General features: G+C 39.9%; 1 long non-coding RNA gene across 22 annotated transcripts in view; it reads left to right on the forward strand.

The window, feature by feature from the left end:
* Positions 1–27,910, forward strand: part of LOC129653031 (uncharacterized) — a 438,049-nt gene that overhangs the window by 136,714 nt on the left and 273,425 nt on the right. For 3 of the 22 annotated variants that reach the window (XR_008714923.1, XR_008714924.1, XR_008714920.1), the window contains one exon: positions 2,644–4,944. The exons of 18 other annotated variants lie outside the window; for them this stretch is intronic. This is a non-coding gene — a long non-coding RNA (uncharacterized LOC129653031). Of the gene's footprint in view, positions 1–2,643; positions 4,945–8,138; positions 8,179–27,910 lie in introns of those variants that run through there. One more of the 22 variants, XR_008714928.1, reaches the window with a different exon arrangement.

The raw sequence follows: 27,910 nt of genomic DNA on the forward strand, positions 1-27,910 counted from the left end.
TGTTTTTCCTCTGATGGGCAAGATTGAGTGAGGTGGTAATCCTGTCTGCTGATGAGTAGGTTTGTATTTTTGTTTTGTTGTTTAGATGAGATATCATGCACAGGGTGCTACTGGTGGTTGGGTGATGCCAGGTCTTGTATTCAAGTGGTTTCCTTTGTGTGAGTTTTCACTATTTGATACTCCCTAGGGTTAGTTCTCTGGTAGTCTAGGGTCTTGGAGTCAGCACTCCCACTCCACAGGCTCACGGTTTGATCTCTGGTCAGGAATGAAGATCCCACAGGTGGTTTATTATGGCATTAAGTGAGATTAAAACAAATACCCAAAAACAAGTAACCAAAGATGAACCCCAGATGGCAGTTACAAAATCAGGCAAATACTAAATAATGGAATGCACACATATACATATATACCTATACGTAAAATCAAAGCAATCCAGCAAATATAAAGTACAATAGATTGACCTGGCAAAGAAAGAAAATAAAAAATTATACCTACCAGTTAAGAACAAAACTAACTAAAGCACAAACTGGAAAACAAAACTAAAGCAAGGTGCCAACTGGGCAATAAAGCAATCAAAACAAAACTAACAAATATATTGAGAGGAAAAGAAAGAAAAAAGAAAGAAAGAACAGATACCCAAAGTTAAATAGATGTAGATAAAGAGGATTTATATACATTAAAAATTAAGTTCAAGGGAAAAGAGCAGTAAGAGAAGCAAATAAGAAATAAATGTAGAAAAAATAATAACAGGTTTTAAAAAAATAAAATTAAAAGAGAGGGAAAAAAAAAAAAGGAAGAAGAAGAGGAAAAGAAAAAGGAAAACTCCACAGAACTGCAGAAGCCCAGTGTAGAGGCAGAGGTTTATAACAACAATAAAAATGTAACTGAGAAAAAACAAAAAAACAAAAACTCAAAAGCTTAATTAGATTTCATAGTGCCAATGAAATCAATAACTGCAATGGGGCAGGGTGGGGGAGGGGGAAAAATCTGAAAGAATCTACAGAACAAGTAAAAACAAAAAAATAATAAATGTTTTTCTTGGGTCACTGCTGTCAGTGCCCTTTCCCTCACTGGGAGTCACAGTCCACCTCACCTCCCTAGGATGCCCTCCAACACTGTGCTGATCTCTGCACCTGCTGTGGGGGCAGCTCCAATGCTAATCTAGTCCTACTCCTGTGTGTTCTTGCCTCCAATGTCCACAGCTATCAGAACTAGTGCGTTTTCTTTTTGGGAACTCTCAATGTCCTTTTATGTATGCCATAGACACAGAGTCTGCCTAGCTGGTCATTTGGATTTAATCTTCAGCTTGTATAGCTTGTGGGAAGGTTTTGAGTCTTCTTCCTTAGCCACACTGCCTCTGGGTTTCAAGAGTGGTTTTATTTCCACCTTTGCATGTGGGTCATCCACTGGGGTTTGCTCCTGAGGCTGCCTTGGAGGATTTGGGTCTGCCACATTGAGTGCCAGGTGTGGAGGTTGTGCAGTTGCTTGGGTTACAGGGATTCTGGCAGCACCAGCCACTAAGGGGAGTTGGTAGCTAGGGCTGCAGGAAATATAGTGCTCTAGAAGGGTATGGCAACCAGTATTGGCCAATACACTCCAACATTCTTGCCTGGAGAAGCCCCTTGACAGAGAAGCCTGGCATGCTACAGTCCACAGGGTCATAAAGAGCTGGATATGATTGAAGTGACCCTGAATGCATGGATTCAAAACTTTTTTGCCTGTGACAGTTCTGCCCCAGTGAGGTTGAGCATGAAGGTAGCACAGCTGCTTGGCTTACAGGGACCCTGGCAGCACCAAGTGTGCAGGGACACGGACTGTCTCTGCCACAGGAGTTATGGCCCTATCAGAGTCTTTTTTTTTTTTTTTTTTTTTGAGCCTCTTGTAGCAGCTGATCAGAAGGCCTCTTTGGCCAGTTTTTCTCCATAGCTCTCCCTATTCGGACACTTAGAGGGCTCCCTTACCTGGGATCCTTCTCTGTTGTTCGGCACATCAGGCATATAGAGGGGACCTGCTGGCTGCAGTCCTACTCTGTAGATCGGCATGTCAGGCACTTAAAGGGGCACCCTGGGTAGGGTCCTACTCTGTAGTTCAGTGCATCAGGCGTATGATGGGCCAGCCTCTCTGTTGTTCAGCTCTGGATGCTGGAGTGTGGGGAGAGAGAGGCTATGGTGATGGCTCCACCCACTACATGTTACTCAGCAGTATCACCTTCTTCCATGGATGCCTGTCTTTCCTCCACAGACATTTCCCACTACAGTCTCTTCCCTCACATCCCCTCTCTCCCGTCTCTCTGCAGTCAACAGCAGCCCTCGTACTGGGATTTCTCCACAATCCCTAAACTCCAGCTCCAAGCTGCTGTGCCTTCTAGGGGACCTGCATTCCCTGTCCAGGGTATGTATGGCTGTGGCAAGGCCTGTCTGATTCTCATTCCATTTAGGCTGCCACAATCAGCTGTTTCACTCTCAATCTTAAATGTTTCTCCTCTGACTCAGACAATTGCCCAGATGTGGGGATCGGACCCCTGCTTCAGTTTCCCCACCTGCCAAGGGCATGTTCAGTCCTGCTAACACTCCTGTTTTTTCCCCTAGTTCCTTCATCCTACTGAGTCTTGTGTGGTTCTGTATATTCTTTTCCTCTGGCCAGGTACTCCTGTCCACTCTGAGCTGGTGTTCTGCATGCACTTCTTTGTCTGAAGGTGTATTCCTGATGTATCCATGGAGAGAGATGTATTCCACATCCACCTACTCCTCTGCCATCTTGGAGAAGACTCTTGAGAGTCTCTTGGACAGAAAGTGATCAAACCAGTCAATCCTAAAGGAAACCAACCCTGAATATTCATTGAAAGGATTGATGCTGAAGCTGAAGCTCCAATACTTTGCCACCTAATGCAGAGAGCCAACTCATTGGAAAAGACCCTGATGCTAGGAAAGACTGAAGGCAGGAGGAGAAGGGATGTATGTGTGGGTGTGAACATGTAACTGATGATTTTTTGTAAGCCTCTTAAGGGTTAGAACTTTGCCTAATTTACAGGTTCTAAGACAATGATTTCCAACCAGGACAGAGGTGGGAAGGGCCAACAAAAGTCATCTATGAGTTTCCTCGCAAGTACAACCTTTCCCACCTCAACCTCCCTCTCCTGGAAGATTCTGAGACAATCATCAAAATGAGCCATGATTACTGATGAGAACCTATGTTATTCCTGAGATGTTTTTGCATAAGAAAAATGATGAGAACCCAGATCCTAAACAATAATATTGCATATTTGTTTAATTCAATTGAGAATGGTCATGTGCTTCATGGTATTTCAAAGTTATAGATATATATAATTATATTATAAGATTATGTCAACTATGTCAATTATTGGAAATGTGAGACAATGTGAAGTAAGTAGGATATACTCATATAAAATAATATGAATACAATGACTTTATTTATGTAAGATATTCAGGATATTTTACAGAACTGAATAATGCAATTGGCTTTTGTTTAAATTTTATTGAATCCTTTTCTTTCAAAATTGGGTAAATATAAACCTCAGTATTCCATGACAGATCCTCTATACAAAATTAACTCTCCAGATGCTTCTAGCAATCAGCATCTTTTTACCAAATTAGTGTATGAATGACTTCTGTAGAAATTCCCCTCAGAAATACACAGAACATAAAGTCCTAAGGGATAAATCCTTTTTTTTTGTTTGTACTTCTCAGCTTTCTTAAGACACACTTGACCCCCAAACTCTTTCCCCAAGGGACACCTGTTAATATTTCCCAGACCTATTATCTGCATAACAGCCTCAGGGAAAATATGGGTTCAGGGTTTATTTACCCATGTCCATGGGCTTTGGTGACTCATCATGAGCTTTTCCTGTTATAACAGGATAAAGAGCCCCTTTATAGGATCTTAAAATTCTGTTTTCTCTTTACCTTGTCAATCATTTAAAAGGACTTTGAATATTATATCTGATGACATTTTCAATACATATTTCTCTAGACTCTTCTTGAAATATGTTGGTCAAAATGAGACTATCATAAGATAGGACAAATCCTATTAGCACTTATTATATACTGCCAGATGACCCTCCAAAGTGATTGGACAACTTCATTATTTTATGAAATATAAATGTATTTTTACATTAATTTACTGAATGTAAAGTAGTGGCTTACACTTGTTTTAAATTATATTCTTTAATTATTGTAAAGGTTGAAACTTCCCCACGTTTTGTCACCATGTTTACTAATCTATAAATTACTCACATCATCTTAATTCTTGTTAAACTTGGCTATCTTTATGAAAAGTTAGAAATATACTCAGGAAGTAGAAATGGAAACTGAATACAATCTACTTGATTTTTTTTTTTTTTAACATGGGACTAAAATATCAGGCCCAGTTGACCGAACTAGAAGACGGCAGCCTCACCTCTTCCCTCTCCCCAAATGCCACCCTCTCTTCTCTCCCCAGAGAATGTAAGCTTCATGAAAGCAAGGAGCATGTCAGTCTTTTCATTTACACTGTGCTTGTCATGTAGTTGGTACTTAATAAATAGTAATGAAGAGAAAGAAGAAGGAAACAAGGGAGGGATGGAGGGAGGCCTTGTCCTTCTCAAAAATGTCCTAGTAATTACATTATCCTTGAATTTATTTATCATTTAACAACATAAAATGTACTGTAATTTTTTTTTTTCATATTTTCTCGATCAAGTCACATAAACCCACTGGCTCCATTTTACTGGAGGGGTCTGGGAGGAGATTCTCTGAGGTTCCATTTGGTCTTAAGATGATGCTGTGATCTGAAAGATATATTCCAAGAAGAACTTCAGTCCAAACTTCACTAGAGAAAAAAATTTACATATCCAGTACAAGCAGGAGTGTCCCTTTTTTGGACTTTCCCCATCCCTTGCACAAATGGGCACACACACACATGATCAAACACACACACACACACACACACACACACACACATATATGATCACACGCTAATTCCTGCCTGAGAATCTTTGCTCAGGGAGTTTCCCCTCCTAAAATACCCTATCCTTCCCTCTCTGCTCACCTACATCCTTCCTACCCTTCAAAGCTTTGCAAAAGTTGTATTTGAAGCCAAAGAATCGTAAAGCTGCTGCCTCTATATTGTCTTGACTTTCTGTTTTTCCTCTTAAAAGTTTTAAGATTTCCTGTGAGCCCCTCCAGACTTTTCCAGTAAAGATGGCCAGCAGCTCCAGCAGATCACCAGGCAGGGACCCTGTCCCTGCCCACTTCTGATAAAACTCTCAGACCTTGGAGAGGTCCCTGGCCATGCCCCGGGGCAATCCCCCCCGGCCTGGAGCTGACGTGGTTTGAACTCCCACGCAGAGCTGCTCTGCCCTACTTCTGGATTTTACTGTAACTTGCTTAGCAGCCAGAGGTGCTGAAGATGCAGAAAGGCCCTGTGGGTTTGCTTTTGATAATGTTTCCAAAACTGTTAGCATTTCCTGCCCTTGTTAATAGTCTCCTTGAACTCTTTTTTTTTTTCTTTTTTTGTGGTCATTGCCTGTCCTTCCTGGGCTTCATCCCATTATTCCTTATTATTCATTTTGGTTATTCACAGTTCTCTTTCTCAGTGTTTCTCATCAGCATGCTATGACTTTCCACATTCCATTTCTGTCTCCTTTGCCCTATACTACCCTCCCCCAAACACCCTGATCTCCCCTGCCTTTCTTCCTTCTGTAATCACTGTGACATCTTTCCTCTGGCATCCAGTTACTGTCCCTTACTTCTGTTAATGTTATTTAAGTAGCAAGCTTCTTAAGGAAAAAAGAATCCAAGTCATTTAGTGGAATATTTGATATCAGACCAATCTTAGTTCAAATTTGACTTTTGACCCTAGTTGTTCGACCTTGGGTGAGTTACTTCAACTGATTTGAGTCTCAGCTTTATCTTCTCTTAAAGAAGGATGATGGGGCTTCCTAGGTGGTGCAGTGGTAAAGAACCCGCCTATCAATACAGGAGACATAAGAGACATGAGTTAGATCCCTGGGTCAGGAAGATCCCCTGGAGAAGGAAATGGCAACCCACTTCAGTATTCTTGCCTGGGAAATCCTATGGACAGAGGAGCCTGACAGGCTACAGTCTGTGGGGTTGCAAAGAGTCAGACACAACTGAGTGACTTTATGCACACACACACACACACACATACATACACAAACACACACACACACAGAGGGATGATACATTTCAAATTTCACATATTGTAAGGTTCAACGAGTTACTTTCAGAGAGTGCTTGATATCTAACAGGTAATATTTCTCTTCTATTTCTATTTTCTACCTTTTTATGATGAAATTACTCTATTTGTCTGTGATTGTTAGCTTTCTATTCATTCATTTATCCAGCAAGCACTTGAGCACTGAGTACAGGGGAGGCACGGGTAGGACTGGAGATACGTTGATGAAATGTGCTAGGCAATGTCACTGCTCTCAGAGTTTATAGTCTAGTGGGAGATTCAGGCAAGTACACTGGCATCCCGCTCATCATCCTCCCTGCCCCCCGCTTAGGAAAATCTTCATGAGCACATGTTTCCATGTGTCAGATACTGTGTTTCATGTTAGAATCCCACATGAGTACCACTTCCCCTCGAGGAGCTGCAGCTTTACAACTGCTTTATGTGTCAGATAGAATGATAATTCAAAGAAAGAAGTGACCATTTACTGAGCGGGTCAGAGAGAGGAGAAGGGTGTGGGGTGGGCTTCACTGAAGAGGTGAGTCTGGGAGGGGTTGCAGATCATGTTCAGGGTTGTGGAGTAGGGTTCCAGAGCGAGCTTTATATCTGAAAGATAACAATATGAAGTCATATGGCTCTCCTGGGCAATGGGAGTGCTGCAAGGAATTTAGTTCTGCTGGTGTATAAGCAACAAGGTGGGGAATGGTAGGAAATGTGCTGATTAGTCATGAGGGACTTGACTTGAATGCCATGACTGAGAGTTTGTGTTTCGGAAGCACAGGAGAGTCAGTAAAGTACATCCAGAAATTCATTTAAGAAATCTAAATCTACTGCCTTTGTATAGCACAGGGAACTCTACTAAGTATTCTGTAAAACTTATATAGGAAAGGAACTTGAAAAAGAATGGGAAAAAATGTGTTAAGTCACTCAGTCATGTCCAACTCTTTGAGACCCCACTGACTGTAGCCCACCAGGCTCCTCTATCCAAGGAATTCTCTGGGCAAGAATACTGGAGTGTGTAGCCATTCCCTTCAGTAGAGGATTCACAACCCAAGGACTGAATCTGGGTCTCCTGCTTTGCAGGCAGATTCTTTACTGTCTGAGCGACCATGGATAGATATATATAAATACTGGACTCACTGTGCTGTATACCTGAAACTGGCACAATGCTGTAAGTCAAACATACTCCAATTAAAACAATTTTTTAAAGAGGTAGATAGGGAAGAGTCAGAAGGCAGGGGATCTAGGAACTAGGATGCTGTGTCTCTCTAACAAATGAGGAAACTAAGGTATGGAGAGGAAAAGGAGCAGTTTTCAAGGTCATAGAAAGGACAAGATGGGATTCAGACCTAGGTAACCTGACTCTAGAGCCTACATTCTAGCATGTTTGATGAACTGAAAATGAAATAACACAGATAATTGTAAACATTAAACTTTAGTCACTCATAAACTTTATGTTTAATTTTTAAAGTTCTTTTATTTTCATTTGTAACTGACATGGAGTATAGTTGCTTTACAATGTTGTGTTAGTTTCAGGTGTACAGTTAAGTGATTCAGTTGTACATACACATATATCTATTCTTTTTCAGATTCTTTCCCATATACGTTATTACAGAACACTGAGTAGAGTTCTTTGTGCTGTACAGTAGATCCTTGTTGATTATTTTGTATATAGTAGTGTATATATGGTAATCACAAACTTCAAATTTATCCCTCCAACCCCCCTCCACCTTTCCCCTTTGTTAATCATAAGTTTGCTATCTAAGTCTGTGAGACTGTTTCTCTTTTGTACAAACACTTTTCTACACTGAATACAATTTTTGTAGGTTCCACATATAAGTGATATCATATATTTGTCTTTCTCTGTCTGACTTTATATGATAATTTCTAGTTTCATCTATGTTGCTGCAAATGGCGTTTCATTTTTTTTTTATGGCTGAACAAAGGTCCGTCTAGTCAAGGCTATGGTTTTTCCAGTGGTCATGTATGGATGTGAGAGTTGGACTATGAAGAAGGCTGAGCGCCGAAGAATTGATGCTTTTGAAGTGTGGTGTTGGAGAAGACTCTTGAGAGTCCCTTGGACTGCAAGGAGATCCAACCAGTCCATTCTGAAAGAGATCAGCCCTGGGATTTCTTTGGAGGGAATGATGCTGAAGCTGAAACTCCAGTACTTTGGCTACCTCATGTGAAGTGTTGACTCATTGGAAAAGACTCTGATGCTGGGAGGGATTGGTGGCAGGAGGAGAAGGGGATGACAGAAGATGAGATGGCTGGATGGCATCACTGACTCGATGGACATGAGTCTGAGTGAACTCCGGGAGTTGGTGATGGACAGGGAGGCCTGGTGTGCTGCGATTCATGGGGTCGCAAAAAGTTGGACACGACTGAGCGACTAAACTGAACTGAACTGAATATCCAATTGTATATATGTACCACATCTAAATACATTCATCTGTTGGACATTTAGATTGCTTCCATGTCCTGTTGTAAATAGTGGCTGCAATGAGCATTGGGGTGCATGAATCTTTTTGAATTATGAATTTCTTCAGGTATATGCCCAGGAGTGGGATTTCTGGGTCATATGGTAGTTCTATATTCAGTTTTTTCAGGAACTTCAATATTGTTGTCCATGGTGGCTGTTCCAATTTACAGTCCCTGCATTCCAGCTTACATTTCCTACAGTGTAGTAGGGTTGCCTTTTCTCCAAGCTCTCTGCAGCATTTATGTTTGTAGACTTCTTGATGATAGCCATTTCTAACTGATGTGAGGTGGGACCTCATTGCAGTTCTGATTTGCGTTTCTCTAATAATTAGCAATGTTGAGCATCTTTTCATGTGCTTTTTGACCATCTATATGCTTTGGAGAAATGTACATTTAAGACATTTAGGTCTGCCCATTTTTCAACTGGGATTTTTTTTTTTTTAATTGAGCTGCATGACCTGTTGCCCTTGTCATTTGTACTGTTTGCAAATAATTTTTTTTTCTCATTCTGTGGCTTGTCTTTTCATTTTGCTTATGCTTTCCTTTGCTGTGCAAAAGCTTTACATTTAATTAGGTCCAAATTGTTTGCTTTCATTTTTCATTACCCTGGAAGGTGGATCCAAACTATATTTTTATTGCTGTGATTTATGTCACAAAGTGTTCTATGTTTTCCCTCTAAGGGTTTTATAGTGTCCAGTCTTTCATTTAGATCTTTAATCCATTCTGAGTTTATTTTTGTATATGGTATTAGAGAATGTTCTAATTTCACTCATCTACATGTAGTGGTCCAGTTTTTCAAGTGCCACTTATTGTAGAGACTATCTTTGTTGTCTTGCCTCCTTTTGTCAGATTAATTGACCATAGGTGTGTGGGTTTATTTCTCCTGTTCCATTGATCTATAAGTCTGTCTTTGTGCCAGTACTACACTATTTGATTTCTGTAGCTTTCTAATATAGTCTGAAGTCAGGGAGACTTATTTCTCCAGCTCCATTTTTCTTTCTCAAGATTGCATGTACTATTTGGGGGCTTTTGTTTTTCCACACAGATTTTAAGATTTCTTGTTCTAGATCTGCAGAAAATAGTATTGGTAATTTGATAGGGATTGCATTGAGTTTGTAGATTAATTTGGTAGTATAGTGATTTTGATACTATTGATTCTTCCAATCCAAGAATATGACACACTTTTCCACCTGTGTCATCTTCAATTTCTTTCATCAGTATCTTATAGTTTTTGGAGTATAGGTCTTTTCTCTCCTCAGATAGGTTTATTTCTAGGTATTTTATTCTTTTTGATGTAATGGTAAATTAAATTGTTTCCCTAATTTATTTTTCTCATGTTTCATGGTTAGTATATAGAAATGCAACCGATTTCTGCATATTAATTTTGTATCCTGCAATTTACCAAATTCTGATTAACTGTAATAGTTTTCTGGTAGCATCTTCAAGGTTTCTTGTGCATAGTATCATGTCATCTGAAAACAGTGACAGTTTGACCTCTTTTCCAATTTTTATTCTTTTTTATTCCCTTTTTGCTCTCTAATTGCCATGTCTAGGACTTCCAAAGCAATCTTGAATAAAAGTGGCCAGAATAGACATCCTTGCTTGTTCCTGATTGTAGAAGAAATGCTTTCAGGTTTTCCCTGTTGAGTGTGATGTTAGCTGTGGGTTTGTCACATATGGCCTTTATTATGTTGAAGTATGTCCCCTTTATGCTCACTTTCTGAGGAGTTTTTATCATCAATGGGTGTTGGATTATGTCGAAAGCTTTTCCTGCATCTATTGAGGTGATCATATGGTTTTTATGCTTCAGTTTGTTAATGTAGTATATCACATTGATTGATTTACAGATATTAAAAAGTACTTGCATCCTTGGGATAAATCCCACTTGATCATAGCATGGGATTCCTTAATTGCTGGATTCTGTTTGCTAAGATTTTGTTGATGATTTCTGCATCTATGTTTATTAGTGATATTGGCCTATAATTTTCCTTCTTTGTTGTCTGTCTGTCTGGTTTTGGTATTAGAGCGATGGTGGCCTCATAGAAAAATTTTGGAAGTGTTCCTTTCTCTTAAGTTTTTTAGAATAGTTTCAGAAGGATAGGTGTGAACTCTTCTCCAAATGTTTGATAGAATTTATCCATGAAGCCATCCGGTGCTGGACTTTTGCTTGTGATTGGTCTGTTCATATTTTATGTTTCTTCATGGTTCCGTCATGGGAGATTGTAGCTTTCTAAGAATTTGTTCATTTCTTCTTGTTTGTCCATTTTATTGGCATATAGTTGCTTGTAGTATTCTCTTATGATCCTTTGCCTTTTTGTGGTATTAGCCGAAACTTTTCATTTTCTAATTTCATTGATTTGAATCCTCTCCCATCACTTATTTCTGCTCTGATCTTTATGACTTCTTTCCTTCTACTAACTTTGAGTTTTGTTTATTCTTCTTTCCCTAATTGCTTTAGATGTAAGTTTAGGTTGTTTATTTGAGATTTTTCTTGTATTGCCATAAACTTCCCTCTTAGAACTGCTTTTGTTGCATCCCATAGGTTTTGGGTCATTGTGTTTTCATTGTCATTTGTCACTAGGTATTCTTTTATTTCCTCTTTGACTTCTTCAATGATCTGTTTATTGTTTAGCAGTGTATCATTTCTCTTCCATGTGTTTATGTTTGTTTGTTTTACAGGCTTTTATTTTTCTTTTAGTTGATTTATTATCTCATAGTGTTGTGGTTGGAAAAGATGCTTAATATGATTTCAACTTTCTTAAATTCACTGATGCTTGATTTGTGGCCCAACATGTGAACTGTTCTGGGGAATGTTCTAAGTGCACTTGAAAAGAATGTGCATTCTGCTTTCAGATGGAATGCTCTATAATTATCAATTAAGTCTGTTAGGTCTAATGTGTCATTTAAGGCCTGTATTTCCTTACTGATTTTCTGTCTGGAAGATCTGTCCATTGATATAAGTGGCATGTTAAAGCCCCCCACTATTACTGTGTTACTGTCAATTTTTCCTTTTATGGCTGTTAGCATTTGTCTTATATATTAAGGTCCTCCTATGATGGGTGCATATGTATTTGCAATTGTTATATCTTCTTGAATTGATACCTTGAGTATTATTTAGTATCCTTCTTTGTCTCTTGTAACAGACTTTATTTTAAAGTAAAGACTGTTACTATTTTGTCTGATATGAATATTGCTACTCCAACTTTATTTTGATTTTTATTTGCATGGAATAGCTTTATCCACCCCCTCACTTTCAGTCTCTCTGTGTCCTTAGATCTAAAATGGGTCTCTTGTAGACAGCATATATATGGGTCTTATTTTTGTATCTATCAAGCCAGTCCATATTTTGGAGCATTTAATCCATTTACATCTAAGGTAATTATCAATATGTGTGTCTTACTGCCATTTTGTTAACTGTTTTGGATTTGTTTTTGTTTTTGTTTTCCTTCCCTGTTTTGTTCTCTTCTTTTTCGATTTGATATCTATCTTCAGTATTATGCTTGAATTCTTTTTCTTTGTGTGTATGTGTATATCTAGTGTAGAAATTTGGTTTGCAGTTACCATGAGGTTTTCATACAGGAGTCTACACACACACACACAAGTTGTCTTTAAGTTGCTGGTCTCTTAATTTCCAATGCACCTAATATCCTGCATTTGTATTCTCTTCTTCTCATGATTGCTAGTTTTGAGATCACATTTGTGTGTGGATGATTTCCTATCTTTTTTGTATGTTACCTTTACCAGTGAGCTTTCCCATTCATAATTTTCTTGTTTCTAGTTAAGGCCTTTTCTTTTCCATCTAGAGAATTCCCTTTCGAATTTCTTGTAATGTTGGTTTGGTGGTGTTGAATTTTCTTTAGCTTTTGCTTGTCTGTAAAGCTTTTGATTTCTCTGTCAACTCTGAATGAGAACCCGGCTGGATAGAGTATTCTTGGTTATAGGTTTTCCCTTTCATAACTTTAAATATATTGTGGCACTACCATGAAATTAAAAGATGCTTACTCCTTGGAAGTAAGGTTATGACCAACCTAGACAACATATTGAAAAGCAGAGACATTACTTTGCCAACAAAGGTCCATCTAGTCAAGGATATGGTTTTTCCAGTGGTCATGTATGGATGTGAGAGTTGGACTGTGAAGAAAGCTGAGCACCAAAGAATTGATGCTTTTGAACTGTGGTGTTGGAGAAGACTCTTGAGAGTCCCTTGGACTGCAAGGAGATCCAACCAGTCCATTCTAAAGGAGATCAGTCCTGGGTATTCTTTGGAAGGAATGGTGCTAAAGCTGAAACTCCAGTACTTTGGGCACCTCATGCGAAGAGTTGACTCATTGGAAAAGACTCTGATGCTGGGAGGGATTGGGGGCAGGAGGAGAAGGGGACGACAGAGGATGAGATGGCTGGATGACATCACCAACTCAATGGACAAGAGTCTGAGTGAACTTTGGGAGCTGGTGATGGACACGGAGGCCGGGTGTGCTGCAATTCATGGGGTCACAGAGTCGGACACGACTGAGCAACTGAACTGAACCGAACTGACCCTCTGACCTGCAGAGTTTCTGTTGACAAATCTTCTGATAATCTTTTGGGGATTCCCTTGCATGTTATTTGCTTTTTTACCTTGTTGCTTTTAATGTTTTCTCTTTGTCTTTAATTTTTGTCAATCTGGTTAATGTGTGTCTCTCTGTGTTCCTTCTTGGGTTAATCCTGTATAGGATTGTTTGCACTTCCTGGACTCTTGCCTGGAAAATCCCATGGATGTAGGAGCCTGGTAGGCTGCAGTCCATGGGGTCGTGAAGAGTTGGACACGACTGAACGACTTCACTTTCACTTTCCACTTTCATGCATTGGAGAAGGAAATGGCAACCCACTTCAGTGTTCTTGCCTGGAGAATCCCAGGGACAGGGGAGCCTGGTGGGCTGCCGTCTATGGGGTTGCACAGAGTCGAACACGACTGAAGCGACTTAGCAGCAGCAGGACTTGGGTGACTGTTTCTTTTCTTGTTAGGGAAGCTTTCAGCTGTTATGTCTTTAAGTATTTTCTCAGGCCATTTCTCACTTTCTTCCCCATCTAGGACCCCTGTAATGTGAATATTGGTGTGTTCAATATTATTCCAGAGGTATCTTCATCTGTCCTTATTTCTTTTCATTCTTGTTTCTTTATTCTGTTCCACAGCAGAAATTTCCACCATTCAGTCTTCCAGGTCACTTCTCTATTTTCCTGTCTCATTTATTCTATTAATTCCCTCTAGTATATTTTTCATTTCATTTATTGTATTATTCAATTGTTTGTTCTTTATATCTTCTAGCTTTGTTAAAAATTTCTTGTATCTTCTCACTCTGTGCCTCCATTCTTTTTCCAAGATCTGTCATTACTCTGAATTCTTTTCCTGGTAGATTGTCCATCTCCATGTCACTTAGTTGTTCTTCTTGGGTTTTATCTTGTTCCTTCATCTGGGACATACTCCTCTGCTGCCTCATTTTGTCTAATTTTCTGTGTCTGTGTATCTGTTCTGCAGGCTGTAGGATTGAAGCTCTTTTGCTTCTGGTGTCTGCCCCCTAGAAGGTGAGACTATTCTAGAGGCCTGTGCAGACTTCTTGTTGGGAGGGACTGGTGCTTGCCCACTGGTGGGTCTTGTCCCTCTATTGGGCAGACCATGTCAATGACTGTGTTTAGAGGTGACTGTGGACCACGGAAGACTTTAGACAGCCTGTCAGCTGGTGGGTTGGGCTGTGTTCCCACCCTGTTCATTGTTTGACCTGAGGCATCCCAGCACTGGAATCTACAGGCTGTTGGGTGGGACTTTATCTTAGCATCAAAGTGGTAGCCTCTGGGAGAACTCACACCAATGAGTACTCCCCAGTACTTCTACCACCAGTGTCCTTGTCCCCACAGTGAGCCACAGCTACCCATGCCTCTCCAGTAATCCCTCCAAGATCAACAGATAAGTCTGGCCCAGTCTCCTATGAAGTCACTGGGTCCCAGTGGGCACAAGACTTTGTTTGCACCTTCCTAGATTGGATTACGGAGAAGGCAATGGCACCCCACTACAGTACTCTTGCCTGGAAACTCCCATGGACAGAGGAGCCTGGTAGGCTGCAGTCTATGGGGTCGCGAAGAGTTGGACACGACTTCACTTTCACTTTCACTTTTCACTTTCATGCATTGGAGATGGAAATGGCAACCCACTCCAATGTTCTTGCCTAGAGAATCCTAGGGACGGGGGACCCTGGTGGGCTGCCATCTGTGGGGTTGCACAGAGTTGGACACGACTGAAGCGACTTAGCAGCAGCAGCAGAGTGGATTCCTCCAATCCTGTGGAATTTCTGCAATCAAGCCATGCTGGCCTTCAATGCCAAGTGCTCTGGGGGCCTCTCTTCCTGATGCCAGACCCCCAGACTGGGGAGCCTGATGTGGGGGTCAGGATTCTCACTCCTGTGGGAGAAACTCTGTGATAGAATTGTTTTCCAGTTTGTGGGTTGCCCACCTGGAGGGTATGGAACCAGCGGTATTGCAAATATGCCTCTCATACTGTCTGTGGCTTCTTTGTCTTCTGATGCAAAATATCTTATTTGTTAGGTTCCAATCTTTGTGGATGGTTGTTCAGCAGTTACTTGTGTAATTTTGATATTTTTGATACAGGGAGTGAATTCAAGTCCTTCTACTCTGTCATCTTGACTTCCTCCCCTTCTATTTAATAAACCTAAATTTTATCACCATCAAAATCCCCCAAAGATTTGTTAATGCACAGATTGCTGAGCCCCATCCACAGATTGATTCAGTAGGTGTAAATGGGGCTTGAGAATTTGAAATGCTAATGAGTTCCCAGGTGATGCTGAGACTATAGAAGTTGAAAAGATGGTGAAATCAGAGCATTGGAATACTCAAGAAAAGACAGTGGTATAGTTAGTAAAAATATGCCTTGATGCAAAGGGAGCATGTTCATCAGGAAATTGAGTGTAGAGTCTGTTCCAGGCAGGGAAGCTGATATGAGCAGGGCATAGCTGTGGGAATGTGATGAGAAATTAAGGCCTCACAGAAAGGTGGGTTCATGTTGGGAAGACATGGAAGATAGGACTGGAGATAAGATTAGAAATACAGTCCTGGACTGGTGACTTGTTTCATACATGATATTATACATGTTTCAATGCCATTCTCCCAAATCTTCCCACCCTCTCCCTCTCCCACAGAGTGCATAAGACTGTTCTATACATCAGGTTCGATGCATGATACTGGATGCTTGGGGCTGGTGCACTGGGACGACCCAGAGGGATGGGATGGGGAGGGAGGAGGGAGGAGGGTTCAGGATGGGGAACACATGTATACCTGTGGCAGATTCATTTCGATATTTGGCAAAACTAATACAATATTTTAAAGTTTAAAAATAAAAATTTAAAAAAAATAAAATAATCAGAAAAAAAAAAAAGAAATACAGTCCTATCTCAAGATAGATTCCAGAGGGTCTTGAATATCTAGTTATTGAGCTATGGATCCTCTGTGTAGATAATTTAAAGTTTAATGGAACTGGTTTACTCAGAGTATTTATTTAGGGGTGGTATAAATTATAAATTGGAGAAAGGAGATAAGTTAGAGGGAGACCCCAGTCCCCATCCTCATTGCTCGAGCAGAAGAAGAGCCCCAGGTATGTTCCTCAGACGTTCATTCCTGAGAGTTTTCATCTGGCTTCCTCTTCCTCCTTTACCTAGTTGCCTAAACTTTAAACTTTATGTTCTTACTTATTTTCCATTTCTTTCTCTAACCTGTTTTTCATATTTAATTCATTTGTTAATCTTCTATTTTGTTTAATCTGTAAGTCTGATTTTTTAACCTTTCAAATATTTTATATCATTGATGAAATATCTTTAGACATAATCTTTTATCTTTTCCTTTATTATTTTAAGCTTCTTATCTATTTAAGCTTTGGCTTCTTATTTATTTAAAAGATCCAGATTTTATTTTTTTAAGTCAACTTATAGGATCTTTAGTAAGAAGATTTCTTTGGTACTATCTCTCAAATTTAATTCTTATAGCTATTTTTGTTGCATTTATTTTGTTTGCAGGTTCAGAATTTTGTTTATTTTCAAAATTTAATACGTGTTCTCATGTTAAATTTTAACCATTTTTGTAAGACTTTGAGGTTTTTATTTTTCTTTCCTTTATTCTCATTCATTTATTTTCTCTTTTCTATAAGGTGTAGAACATCTTTGGAACATCCTGCAAATTGTATACTGAAATTTCATTTTTTATTCCTTTTTGATAAATACAAGCCTTAAAAATCTAAACCTTCTGATATGTATAGTTATATGTATTACAGAGAAGAATAAAATAGGAAAACAGTGATTGTGAGTAGAGGGAGGGCCTATCTGCAAACTGACATTTAAATAGTGGCCTGAATACAATGAAAGATGCAGCCTCGTATATTTTTGGTGTAAGAACCTTTGAGATAACTTGAATAGCATGTACCAAAGCCCTGAGATAGGAGCATGTCTGATAAGTTCAGACTTTAAGGAGACAGTGGCTGAAGGGGCAAAACAGTAAAAAGAAGAGTATTCAATAACATCAGGGAGGAGTGGTGGGGTATAGATATTCATGTATGGCCTTATAGTCATTTTAATAACACTGGATTTTATTTTCATAAAATTGAGAAGTCCTAAGGGCTTCTAAGTTAGTGAAGGGATATGTTCCCCTTTATACTTGTATAGGATCACTTTGGTTCTCTTTTGAGAGTGTACTAGAGAAGGGGAAGGGGAAGAAGAAGGAAGCTAGTCCAATAATCTGGACAAAATATGAGGGTGCAGTTGGGCTAGGGTGGAGGCCATGAAGGTGGTGAGAAGTGGTAAGATTCTTGATAGATATAGAAGTGTGAGTTGACGGAATTTGATGATGCAGTAAATGGGGGGTATGAGAGAGAAAGAGAAGTTGAGGATGACTGAAAAAATTTTGATCTTAGGAGCCAGAAAATAAATTGCCTTATTTTGAGATGGGAAGTCTACAAGAGAAGCAGGCAGTACATACAGAGAGCGTTGGGGTGGAACCAGGTTTTCGGATTTGATGAGATTAGTTTGCAATAGATTGATTTACAAGTTTGGATGGTAGACATCCAAATTGAGATATCAAGTAAGTAACTGAATAAATGAGTCTGGAGTTCAGCAGTCAAGTTCCATAGAAGATACAAGTTTGCATTTCTGAAGTATTAGCATAGAGATGGTATTTAAAACTATGACGCCAGATCAGATCACCTAAAACAGTGCTTTTCACTTTTGGACCACAGCTATAGTGAGAAATGCGTATCATGCTACAATGTGGTACACAGGCACACGCATGCTGATTCAAAATGGATGAAACAAAACTGATCCTTACCGCAGATGTCGTACTCTGACATTTTCAGTGATATTTCTTTTATTTCATTAAAAATAACTGGTAATTGCCCTCCAACTTAACCTCACCCATCCACTAATGGGTGGCAGCCCACATTTTGAAAAGCCTTGACTTAAGATATGAATAAAAGCAGAGAAGAAAAGAGGTTTGAGGATTGAGTCATGGTGCCCAGGGAAAAGTTTGGTGTTTAGGAAATGAGGAGGAGCCAGCACAACAGCCTGAGAAGGTGTGGTCAGTGGAGAACCAGTCCTCTTGGACACCACATAGTCTGTATCTCTGCTCCCAATCCCCCTGGTTCTGGCTCTCTCTCATCTCCCCTCCTCTGGCCACTCTCCTCTCCACTACTTCATTCCATGGATGGGCATTGTATTTCTGATCATCCTATTCGTGATACCAATTGTCTTGCTGTATCTCACTGTGTGTACTGTTCATTGAATCTGGGGTAGGCAATGCATGAGCTGGAAGACTGGAATGAAACTCAAGTTGCTGTAGGAACTACACATGCATTTATTCTCTCCTGGATGGTACAGTACCTGTAACAGCAGACACACTATATCCTCTCCTCTCCCGGCTGACCCAACAAACACAGCCATGATGCAACAGTAATATGCCTCCCCTTTTTAGGTGGAGGTTATACATGTGTTGGAGAGAACTCTTGAGAGTCCCTTGGACTGCAAGGAGATCCAACCAGTCCATTCTTAAGGAGACCAGCCCTGGGTGTTCTTTGGAAGGAATGATGCTAAAGCTGGAACTCTAGTACTTTGGGCACCTCATGCAAAGAGTTGACTCATTGGAAAAGACTCTGATGCTGGGAGGGATTGGGGGCAGGAGGAAGAAGGGACGACAGAGGATGAGATGGCTGGATGGCATCACCGACTCGATGGACGTGAGTTTGAGTGAACTCTGGGAGTTGGTGATGGACAGAAAGGACTGGCATGCTGCAATTCATGGGGTCGCAAAGAGTCGGACATGACTGAGCGACTGAACTGAACTGAACTGATACGTGTGCATAGCACAAGGTAGCCCGTGACCAAGCAAGTACCTCCTGATGTGGATGCACAGTGCTGTAAGTGATCTCAGCTGTTACATAGTCATTATCTACAAAAGGTGGGGCAAGAGAGCCTGAACACGCAATCTTGGCTAATTTTCTCTCTCCCCACAGGCACGGAGGCATCCCCTTCGCTGTCTAGAAACTAGTGTGTTTAACTGACATAGATTATGTGTTTGGGACTAACATAGTGGGATTACAGCCCATGCAGAAATGAGGTATAAATCAGTATTAATTTTTTTTTCTTTCTTTTAAAAATATAGTTGATTTACAGTATTTCAGGTGTACATCAAAGTGATTCAGTTTTAAAATTTATTCTTATTTTTTAATCATTTTTAAATTGAAGTATAGTTAATTCATAATGTATTAATTTCAGGTGTACAACAAAGTGATCCAGTTATACGTATGTGTATGTGTATATATCTATTCTTTCTCAGATTATTTTCCATTATAGGTTATTATAAGATAATGAATATAGTTCCATGTGCTATATAATAGGTCCTTGTTTATCTGTTTTATATATACTGGTGTGTATCTGTTAATCTCAAATTCCCAGTTTATCCATATTTTCTTTTCTTAATATTTCTTAGCAATCTGCAGCAGAGCAGACTTCTCACTGGCCCTATTTCTTGTTTGCTGTGCTATGCTGTGCTAAGTTGCTTCAGTTGTGTCTGACTCTTTGCGACCCTATGGACTGTAGCCCACCAGACTCCTCTGTCCGAGGAATTCTCCAGACAAGAGTACTGGGTTGGGTTGCTGTGGCCCCTGATAGGGGATCTTCCCGACCCAGGGATAGAACCCGTGTCTTTTATGTCTTCTGCATTGTCAGGCAGGTTCTTTACCTCTAGTTTAGGCCTCAGGTACTCACTGCAATTTCAGGTCTGCCCAGCCCCTTCTTCCCCCAAGTTCTGTTTTAATCTCCTTTCCCATGTCTAACCAGGAGAGCATGCCAAAATTCTGTTTGTCTATTAAATGGAGAAATGTAGCTTAACTTTGAGCCATCTTTCTCTTTCAGACTAAACATGGGGTCTATTTTTACGTAAGTAAGGGCTTATTAAGATGCTTTTCTAAACAAAAAAGTTTTCTTCCCCAAAATAACTCTGCACACCTCTTGAGGGAAGCCAACCTGAATATACAGAGCTTTCAAAACCTCATTTTCCCATTCCTGGCTTCTATGTCTGTTGTTATGTACCACATACTGCTTTTCTAATTCTTGGACTCCAAAGAAGAGTTCTGGCAACTGCAACAGTTGGATGGATTGCCACAGTTGCTGATGATAATGCTGTTTTCATTATACTTGAATATTTTAATTTTGAAATAGCTAGTTATATAATTTTATTTATCAAAATGAGTGTATAAACAAAATATAACCAAATATTGAAAAACACACTTTAAAAAATACAAACCCACTTAAAACTTTAAAAATCCAATGTGATAAACTATATTTAAAGCAGGATATCTGACATTATGTCAATATTCAATTAAGGAGACACAAGTTTGTTGTCAGAGGTATAGCTCCCAGGGCTTCGATGAAGAAACTTATTTTAAAATTTCTTCTGTAAAAGACTATAAAATGACTCTGTTATCATAGAGCATATGCCAAAGGAATCATTAGTTGCACAGGACGTTATGCAATAATGTCAAATATTAAGGCTGTACATTTAAGCTAATTTCCACATTGTTTGACTCCAGGGTTGCATCAGCATGAAAAAAAAAGTGAAGTGATTGTGGAAAATGTTCTTGCTTAGAACAGAGGTTGGTCTGGCATGCTTCCTATTTTGTAAATAAAGATTTGATGGAACACAGCCAAGCCCACTTATTTAGTATTATTTATGGCTGTTTAGAATTGTGAAGTTGAGCAGTCAGACAGAAACTTTACGGCCTACCCACTGCCCTTTAAGACTAAAATATTTACTACTTGCACCTTTATAGATAATGCTTGCTGATGGCTTTAGAAGGTCAAAAACTGTTGCTCAAAGTTTTCAGTCTCACCATTATGATGTCTTTCAGTTCAGTTCAGTTCAGTCGCTCAGTCATGTCCGACTCTTTGTGACCCCATGAATCGCAGCACACCAGGCCTCCCTGTCCATCACCAGCTCCTGGAGTTTACCCAAACTCATGTGCATCGAGTCAGTGATGCCATCCAGCCATCTCAGCCTCTGTTGTCCCCTTCTCCTGCCCCAAATCCCTCCCAGCATCAGAGTCTTTTCCAATGAGTCAACTCTTCGCATGAGGTGGCCAAAGTATTGGAGTTTCAGCCTCAGCATCATTCCTTCCAAAGAATACCCAGGACTGATCTCCTTTAGAATGGACTGGTTGGATCTCCTTGCAGTCCAAGGGATTTCCAAGAATCCTCCAACACCACACTTCAAAAGCATCAATTCTTTGGCACTCAGCTTTCGTCACAGTCCAACTCTCACATCCATACATGACCACTGGAAAAACCATAGCCTTGACTAGATGGACCTTTGTTGGCAAAGTAATCTCTCTGCTTTTTAATATGCTATCCAGGTTGGTCATAACTTTCCTTCCAAGAAGTAAGCGTCTTTTAATTTCATGGCTGCAATCACCATCTGCAGTGGTTTTGGAGCCCCCCAAAATAAAGTCTGACACTGTTTCCACTGTTTACTCATCTATTTCCCATGAAGTGATGGGACCAGATGCCATGATCTTAGTTTTCTGGATGTTGAGCTTTAAGCCAACTTTTTCACTCTCCTCCTTCACTTTCATCAAGAGGCTTTTTAGTTCCTCTTCACTTTCTGGCATAAGGGTGGTGTCATCTGCATATCTGAGATTATTGATATTTCTCCCAGCAATCCAGCTACAAATATGAAAAATTAATTTTGATTCTATTAAGATATTTTGATGACAGAAATTTAATTATTGTGAAAGTCTTGAATTTGTTCTTTTAGTATATATGGTAATATTTTTCCTTTTCTATAAAGTGGCAAACTTGAGAGATTATTTTGGCAAACCACTCAGACACAAGTGTATGGATTTTTTTAAACTTTTCTGTAAAAAACTGGGAAACTAATAGTTACTGCTAGGTATGATTGAATGAGAGACATTTGCAATAAATCAGTTTATGTATTTTGTTATTCTGCTTGACATGTAAGTTATAATAAAGCATTTATGTTTACATGATTTAAGAGGAGATATCAAAGTAATTATGTAGTAATTAGCCAAAGAGAAGACAAATTTGTTTTACTCTAATACAAGGTTTCTGAGATTAATGCCACCTCCCAGAAGAATATTAATAAATGTAATAGACCATTATTTTAAAGAGATACTTAAGAAACTCTTAACTCAAAAATTCAATATGGGTTTTATTTAGCACCTCATGTGAGTCATTTTCCTGTAGGAATAAATCAGGACTCCCTCAACTTCCTTTTCTTCTACCTCCAAACTTGTCTAAAGAGTCCTTTTTTCTCCTCTCAGGAAAAGTTGTATCTTCTCTAAGGCTGACCTCCCATCTATGAGTACACATCATATGTCCTGTTTCTGCTGAAACCTTGCTCATTCATCAAGCCCCATTGCCTCCTATATCTTTGGTCTGTTCATCTTCACTAGAGTCTTCATACCAGACTGTCAGTTTCTGCCCCGCCCTTGATAGAGTCTCTGTGTTGTTGTTGTTTAGTCTCTAAGTCATGTCAGACTCTTTTGTGACCCCATGGACTGTAGCTCTCCAGGCTTCTCTGTCCACGGGATTCTCCAGGCAAGAATACTGGAGTGGGTTTCCATTTCACCTTTCAATTTTGACACTTTCATTCTTTCACTTTTCACCAGGAACATTCTTAAACTACTTGTTCCACTGATTGTTCCTGTTCACTGAACCCTTGTTGATCTGACTGCTACTCTCTAGTGTTGCTGAAAGTGCCATTCCTTCAATTACTAACAACCAGACTGCCAAATCCAGGGTTCCATTTTCACTCTTCAAACTGTTAACCATTCTCTTTTCCTTTGACTTCTGGCACTTCCTTTCTCATTGATTCTTTTTCTATGACTTTGTTTCTTTCTGGATCTGCCCCTGGCTGCTCTCTGCATTTTTTTTGTAGCTCTGGATTTTCTTTCCTTTGTTGTTTACCACTTCCCCTTTCATTCCATGTCTCTAAACTTTCAGAGATTCCAGCATTCAGGCCCTTATGAATACCTGTTCTCAAATTCTATCTCCCATCTCCTTGACCCACACACCAGGATGCATCACTTCAGTTGCTCTCTTGCCAGAAAACTCATTATCCTCATTACCCTGTCCTTCTTCCATTCTTTCCCCAAATTCCTTGACATTGGATCTATCCAACACACTTTTTCTCACTTTCCTCTGGGCTATTTCATTTAGCTGGAGAAAAATCACAACTCATGTTCTTTGGACTGAACTGAGTGTGGCATAGCAATCCTTCATGTGCACTTGATCCCCTCTTTCTTTGTATTGCTCTAGAGGATTTTATTTCATATCTTTTTCATTTAAACTTCTTAACCCTCACTCATTATTCTTATTTAGAGCAGATATCCTTGCCTATCAGTTCAATCAGTTGCTCAGTCATGTCTGGCTCTTTGCAACCCCATGGACTGCAGCACGCCTGGCTTCCCCATCCATCACCAACTCCCGGAGCCTATTCAAACTCATGTCCATCTCGTCGGTGATGCCATCCAACCATCTCATCCTCTGTTGTCCCCTTCTTCTCCTGCCTTCAATGTTTCCCATAATCAGGGTCTTTTCCAATGACTTGGTTCTTCACATCAGGTGGCCGAAGTATTGGAGTTTCAGCTTCAGCATCAGTCCTTCCAATGAATATTCAGGACTGATTTCCTTTAGGATGAACTGGTTGGATCTCCTTGCAGTCCAAGGGACTCTCAAGAGTCTTTTCCAACACCACAGTTCAAAAGCATCAATTCTTCAATGCTCAGCTTTCTTTATAGTCCAACTCTCACATCTATACATGACTACTGGAGAAACCATAGCTTTGACTAGATGGACCTCTGTTGGTAAAGTAATGTCTCTACTTTTTAATATGCTGTCTAGGTTGGTCCTAGCTTTTATTCCAAGGAGCAAGCATCTTTTAATTTCATAGCTTCAGTCAAGTAATAATTTGAGATTTATTCAATTTTTATTATCCCTTACTTTGAAACTTCATTCAGTTCAGTTCAGTTCAGTTGCTCAGTCCTGTCTGACTCTTTGCAACCCCATGAATCGCAGCACGCCAGGCCTTCTTGTCCATCACCAACTCCTGTTGGAAGAGGGTGTTTGCTATGACCAGTGTGTTTTCCTGGCAAAACTCTGTTAGCCTGCCCCCTGCTTCATTTTGTACTCCAAGGCCAAACTTGCCTGTTACTCCACGTATCTCTTGACTTTTTACTTTGGTGTTCTAATCCCCTATGATAAAAAGGATCTCTCTCTCTCTCTCTCTCTTTTTTTTTTTTGGTGTTAGTTCTAGAAGATCTTGTAGTTCTTCATAGAACCATTCAACTTCAGCTTCTTCAACATAAGTGGTTGGGGCATAGACTTGGATTACTGTGATGTTAAATGATTTGCCTTGGAAACAAATTGAGATCATTCTGTTATTTTTGAGATTGCACCCAAGTATTGCATTTCAGACTCTTTTGTTGACTGTGAGGGCTACTCCATTTCTTCTAAGGGATTGTTGCCCACAGTAGTAGATATAATGAATTAAATTACATCCTTTACTCCATTCCTCCTAACTCCTCCTAACTCCATTTCTACATATTTAACTTCTCCTACTCTGAGGAGGAGGTATCTGTCTAAAAATTTGCCTAATGGTAATTTTGGTGCTATACTCTAAATTCCCTCTTCTCCTCTAGGACTTGGATCTTTTATTCAACAGTCACATCATCCCCATTATGCATTTTCAGCCTCTCCTCTGTGAGTTAAATCTTTAAAGCCTACAAACATGTTCATATCTCTCCAGCATTTAGCAACAACTACAGCCACAACCATAACCAGCTCACTCTCACTGAATTGAAACTCCTGCTCATAAATGGCTGTGGGGGCCACCTTCCTGGAAGGTAATTTGATAATATGTAAACATTCATAAAATATTGATTCTTTTAGCTACCAACTTTTCTCTACCTATAAATATAACTTGGTGGAGTGCCAAGGTCCAGCCCCGGCTGATCCAGGGTATTCGAAGGAGAGACGGCTAGGCGACCTATTCAAATGTTAATTAGAGATAATAAAGAGTAATAGAATGAGGATAGCTCAGTAGGAAAATTCAGTGGAGAAAAGAAGCTGAGTGGCTTGGTTTACGCCGAAAATCAATACAACCTGTGACACCAGGTTAGCTCTGACCACGGAGGCCGCAGGCGCCCTCTCGAATAGCGGAAGGTGCCCCACCTTAGACACCTTCTCGAGTGGGTCTTAGAAGCCCAGGCAAATAAATGGTCACAGAGGATATCCGCGCTCCAGATGGACACTCAGCTGGAAGTTAAAGGGAAGAATGACACGGGGAGACCAAGCGTTGGTGAGCAAGGCCCATAGCTTTATTTTCAACAGGGGCTTTTATACCCTAAGTTACACATAGAGGATAATGGGGGATGCAAAGTCAGCAGTCTTTGATGCTTATCAAAAACCAGGGTTTCTTTCCTGCAAATTTATCCTATACAAATGGTTTAGGTGATTTACATCATCTTCTGGCCAGAGGCCTATTAACATTTTATGACTCTTGACAAGGACTTATCAACAAAGACTTATTTTCTCTAAGAGTAATTATTTTAAGGTTTGGCGCCATCTTCCGAAGATAAAATTGTATTCCTATAGGGCGGATGTGTAATGGGTTTACAAAGGAAAGAATTTACTACCTTAAGGGTCTAAAGTTACTAACACCAAGGCCACTACTTATTTTTTCTACATACCAACTATATTAATTAATGCACATTCAAGGATACAATTCAGGGGATGTGGGAACTTGGCAACAAACATTGGCTCATCAATGAAATCTTTTACTAGTTTTATTCTGACAGTTTCTAATTCTCTGAGAGGCTCTAAGCTATTTGAATATCTTAAGCTTCCCATGCCTCTGGAGGCTGGGAGACTGTAAACAATCGTATGCATAGCTGTAGGTGTCCGGGTAAACTTGTCAGGCGAGTTAGAGAGCCATCTGAGGGGTTTGGATTTAAACACTCCTAATTGCCCAGGAACTTTATTAATTGGAGCTGTAAGTTAACTCTTTGACAGAGAGAGCGAGATGGTGGTGGGGGACAGCCCCCAGTAAAGTCAGAGGTGAGAGCACAAAGCAATAAAGTAGGCAGACTCTGGTTTTTTGGGGGTAGATGCTCGAGAATATCCGGGGGCACTCCCGAGGCTCGATCCCGCCTTTGCGTATGCCGAGCCTCCTTCCTCATGACCTTTGTCACGAGTGGAATGTCTCTCGCCGGCTCCCGGCAGTGGACGGGATTGGGAAATTTACTATTTAAAAAATTGTGTCTCTTTCCAAATCTAAATTCCACTGTGTGATGTGTTTAATAAATGATAGTCATCTATATTTAAGGAGATTCTCAGTCAGCTAGGAAAGTAAAGTCAGATGAAAATGGCTCATTCAAATCCTTCCTAAATTGTTGATGTTAGGTATTATTCCATTGTTTTGGGACAGAAAATCTAACTTAAATATGCTTAAAAATTTAAAGATATTGTTCACATAATGAAAAACATTAAAACTGAGATTAATTTCAGCTGAGGCCTGACACAGTGGCTCAAATTGTCGCCACAGAATTTGTTTCTTTCTGTTTTCCTGTTCTGCCTTCTGTGGTGTCAGCTTTATTCTCAAAAATCATGCTGGTTCCCCATCCTGCATACCCAGGGTGCAAATTTCACATCTTCACACTACCCAACCGGAGACCAATGGAGAACCTATTTCTGGTAACTACTTCATAAATTGTAAATTAATTTCTTGGCTTAAGGAAATTAAATACTGATTTTGTTATTGTTCAGTCACTCAGTCATGTCCGACTCCGAGAGCCCATGGATTGCAGCATGCCAAGTTTACTGTCCTTCATTATCTCCCAGAGTTTACTCAAACCCATGTCCATTGAGTTGGTGGTGCCATCCAACCATCTCATCCTCTGTTGCCCCCTTCTCTTCCTGTCCTCAATCTTTCCCAGCATCATGATCTTTTCCAATGAGTGCTGATTGGCTTAGGCTAATTTTAGGGCCCACATCTGGAGCCCGACTGAGGTCAGTCTTACCTAAGTAGTATGACTAAGAATGGGGAGGGCTGAATTCTCCAAAGAAAAATGAGAATATTCTTTGAGAGACATGAAGGAAAAGATGAACAAATGTCTACTCTTTCCATCTGCATGAGCCCATCTCAAATTGAACACAGGCTGGTAAGAAAAGAGTTCTACATGGGTGTGGCAAAACAGAGAAGGAAGAAATAGCCCCAAAAGTCCACCTTTTTAAATACCCATTCCTTAGTTCTAAGCAGGAGGGTTTCCTGGTTTGAGTTATTAACTTTTGGGGTGGATATGACTGATATCACATTGGTATTAGTGACCTTTCCTGTTTAGTCTCCATTAAAAATCGGATTCCCAAGAATATCAGAGTTCATGCATATCTGCATGCAGAATAAGAAGGATATGTACCTTAGCAGTCCAACCTTATGACCAGCAGCATCTCCTCTCCCTGCTCCCATCTCCCCAGACACTGTTATATTAAAATAAGAGGTGCTTTTATCATTTTTTTATCTTGATCTACATACTCATTATGATAAAGAAGCTAATGATTATTCATTCAGTTATCTCATTTAAGGGGACTTGCCTGATTGTCCAATGGCTAAGACTTCACCTTCCAGTTCAGGGAGTGTG

Source organism: Bubalus kerabau, chromosome 5 (assembly GCF_029407905.1).
Source record: "Bubalus kerabau isolate K-KA32 ecotype Philippines breed swamp buffalo chromosome 5, PCC_UOA_SB_1v2, whole genome shotgun sequence".
NCBI classification, from domain to species: Eukaryota; Metazoa; Chordata; class Mammalia; order Artiodactyla; family Bovidae; genus Bubalus; species Bubalus kerabau.